The sequence below is a fragment of the Copadichromis virginalis genome, linkage group LG7 (genome assembly GCF_057382275.1).
Source record: "Copadichromis virginalis isolate Kocher_CV1m ecotype Utaka linkage group LG7, C_Virginalis_male_GT1.1, whole genome shotgun sequence".
Lineage (NCBI taxonomy): Eukaryota > Metazoa > Chordata > Actinopteri > Cichliformes > Cichlidae > Copadichromis > Copadichromis virginalis.
The window spans coordinates 3001556-3005482 of record NC_140624.1 but is presented as its reverse complement, the minus strand read 5'-3'; the positions used below and the strand labels follow the sequence as shown (position 1 = coordinate 3005482).

At 40.5% G+C, this 3927-nt stretch overlaps 1 long non-coding RNA gene across 1 annotated transcript; it reads left to right on the top strand.

Annotated features, from left to right (window-relative positions):
• Positions 1–2546: 2546 nt before the first annotated feature.
• LOC146704189 (uncharacterized) lies at positions 2547–3114 on the top strand. The gene is made up of 2 exons (XR_014921143.1): positions 2547–2727; positions 3010–3114. It is a non-coding gene; the product is annotated as an uncharacterized LOC146704189 (long non-coding RNA).
• Positions 3115–3927: the final 813 nt, after the last annotated feature.

Below are 3927 nucleotides of genomic sequence, written 5' to 3'. Positions count from 1 at the left end.
GATTTGCTCTCTCTGTACACTTGAATAATGGCTGGATTTGTGTTTGTCTTGTCTTGTAATCGTCCATCAGCCTGGTCTTCTGTCCGGGCTTTTTTATGAATGTACTCGGCTGTTGGTTTGTCCGCTCGTAATGTTCCTCTGCCTCTCTCATGGACCTGGTTTGTTTTGCAGCCTGCTTCACTTGCACTGAGAGCAGCTCCAAACGCAAATGCTAGAACCTGAGTCTGTGAAGGTTCTCAGTCATCCAGGTCATCGTAGTCAAGAAGCTTCTCGGATGAGAGGTGAAACGTCTTCAAGCAACTTAAAGAAGTCCAGACGCTTTTCTTTGCAAGCTCCTTTGACTAGAACCTGAGTCATTTTTTTACTTGCTCGAGACTTATGAAGAAATAATAAGTAATAGTGTTTAATTTTAAAGATCCATCATTTGAGTAACGCTGTGCATAAAAAATGGCTGCAGTGCCTTAATGGTTAATGCAGCCATTAAGTTCAACTTGAATGTTTAAGTCGTGCACTAATATTTATCATAAAACTGTAAAGTGAACATGTTTTGTTAACCAGCTGAAACTGTGTTGTGTCCATGACAATCACTAAGCTAACTTTAGTTTTCATGGATCCATTTTTTGTGAATGTGTCAGTGTGACATCACCATGTTTCTGGGGATCATGATGTCATTTTTGTAGTTGTTATATTCAGCCTCAGTCGGCTTGTGATGTTTTAGCTATGCTGATCAATTTTACCCACTGAGGTTATGCTTTATGGAAGAATATGCAAGATTGCATATGGCTGAACACCAGGTACACTGCAAGGGAAAAGTTGAATAGCAAAAGTCTCCTTGGTGATGCTCACTGCCACTTTGTTAGGTGCCAGTAAAAGGCTGGACTTCTTTTGCCTTCAGAACTGCTGTAATTTGTTATTGCATAAATTCAACAAAGTAATGGAAACATCACACTTTGGATACATTTTGGTCCATATTGACATGAGAGAGTTACAAAGTCCTAAAGATTTGTCGACTGCACATCCATTATGTGAGTTTCTATTTCTTCACCTCTCAAAGGTGCTCTGCTGCACAGAGAGCTGGTGACTCACTGTCATGTTCAAAAACAGCTTAAGAAGATTTGAGCTGTGTGTTTAACTCATTTGGTACTAAAGTGCCCAAAGTGCACCAAGAAACAATTCCTCACGTCATCACAGACTAGAAGCCCGAACTGTTGATAGAAGCTTGATCCAGCTGTCATGTTGTTCATGGCAAATTCTGACTTCAGCAGAGATTTAGACTCATCAGTCAAAGCCATGTTTCTACAATCGTCTGTCGTCCAGTTTGTAGCCTCGATGAGGAATGGCACCTGCTAACACAAACCTTCAGGTTTCAATGTGCTGCATGGTGCTCGTCTGCATGCCTTTGTAGCTGAGATATAATGTACGAATTGTGAACATTCTCAAAACTGTATTGTACATAGGTTATACTTTTTTATTGTGTGAACTTTATTTTTGTGGAACTAAGGTTCCGTGTGTTATTGTTGAAGTGGGACATTAATCAGTGTAACGCCACCTGCGGCCACATTGCGGGTGTGGGGTTTCCTAGCCAGAGCTGTACGGACTCCACACTGGTGAGGCACGCTTTCTGTAGCTCTTCTCCCTGTACTAAATTATCCATATAAATTCGGTGTATTTGTCTTTGTTAAGTATCCGGTTGTTCAGTGATGACGCGACGAATCCTACTTCCGGGTCTAAAGTAGTCTGCGTTTAATATGGCTTTTGTGTTGTTAACATGTTTAATGTTATGTATTTTCTTCTATTTGATCTCAAAAAGCTCCTAAAACAGTCAGTGATCCCTGTTGACCTCCCTCGGCTTTTATTACCGCTAATCATTTATTTAAGCTCAGTTTTTAAAACCTTAGGATGTAACTACAGCCCAGCCCATGCAGCAGTATATGAATGACTAACCTCGTATTGTGGATGGATTATCTCAGTTGTTCTCCTGGCTGAAGTTTGGTCCTTTTACAGCATCCTGCCATGCGATTACATTTGTTCCTGACCACCGACAACACTCACGGTAACTTTTATCGAGTGGAAAAAAGGTTAGCTTGTTTATATTATGCTAACATACCTGTGTCGCTAGCGGTCACGTAGCACATCATTATATACCAGCTAGCCCAACTTCAGTAACCCTACAAACGTCACTGCTGTTTAGTTTTCTGTCTTCATTTATGTTGGAAGTGATAAGAAAGCTGTACGTTTTAATTTGTTTCCAAAACCCCGCAGTCAGGGACATGCTATATTGTATTTAGATAGAAGCTAGCGAGCTAACATCCTGCTAACTTCTAACTCCGTTAAATGTCATAAATTCCGTTTTCTTGGATGCCTGGATGTTAAACTCAGTTGTTACACCTGGTAGAGCAGAACACTAATCATTTTATTAAAGATGAAAGACTTTAGACAGTTTTTCAACTCTCAGTAATGCCATAGTGATCGTTTGATATATGGACCCGCAGCGGAGTTTAGACCCAGACACTGCTAGTGACGTCAGACTGAACAACCGGATTGGCTCCTAGGGTTAAAAGCTCTCAAAGTGTTTTCAATCGCTTTGAGTGAGAAAAATGATATTTGGAACTGCGCTTTATCTGTTGTATCATCCGTTTGTGTGGAACTGACTTGTGTTAAACAGGGTGAGGAGAAGCCTGCTGCCGCTGTGTGACACTGATTTTGCTGCTGCACTCTGTTTTATAGGTATGTGTAAATGTGTAGTTTTTGTTTTATGTGTATAATGAGCTCATGTCCCGAGGCTGTGCTCTGAGCAGTATCTTCAGCCATGTTGGGAAGAGTTAAAAAGTTGTTTGAATATGTATTATGCAATTGACCTATTTTAATGGGAATTTGAATGTTATACGTTATTGTTAGTGATTCCATAATTGTCTCTGTTTTACCCCACTGTAATATTTGATTTTGAAGTGGCGGTTGTGAAAATTATTATTTTGATAAGTTGTATTTTCTTTTATATGATGCAAGCAGAGCTGTACGGACTCCACACTGGGTGAGGAGAAGCCTGCTGCCGCTGTGTGACACTGATTTTGCTGCTGCACTCTGTTTTATAGGAATAAACCCTGTTTCCAGCCAGTCCGTGTCTGTTGTCACAACGCAGTCGACCATTTCACATCTGCTACACCTTGGTTGTAACAAGTAATCATTTGAGTTACTGTTGCCCTCCTATCAGCCTGAAGCAGTCACCTTTGACCTCTGGCAAATAAGACATTTTAGCCCAGAGAACTGGTGCTCACTGGATGTTTTTAGACCATTCACTGTAAACCCTGGAGATGGTTGCATGTGAAAGCAGTCGATAATAAAATACAATGCAGCACCAACAGCCGTGCCACGTTCAAAGACACTTAAATAATCGTTATTCCTCGCTCTGATGCTCTGATTGAACGTCAGTATTGTCTCAAACATGTCCGTTTGCCTAAATCCACAACGTGAGATGGATGTGAATGATGGAGATAGACTTTTGTAACATTATGGCTTACAACCATAAGTATCTATGTATGTGAGTATTTCTGATGGAATCCAGCATATTGTATATAAGAAGCAGTCAAATAGGGAACATCCGACCCAAAAGGCATATTAATAGATTTAAAAATCCAACGGCACAATCGGAATTAATATTTGATAACATGCACACAAAGTCCCAGTGAAAGCTTTGTGTACCACATCGCCATGAAGTCAGACTTTGCATTTTATGAAATCCCTCTTTGTCCTTCTCCACACATGTGTACAAATTAGCTGTATCACACAAACATACACAAACACAGGCACGTAACGATGATGAATATTGGTGGGAACTTTGGATTCAGCAGACTGTATTCATGTGCTGTGCTCCACCACGATCATCATCAAGCATCTGTTACTTTTTCTTCTTGACTTTTTGCCCCCCAG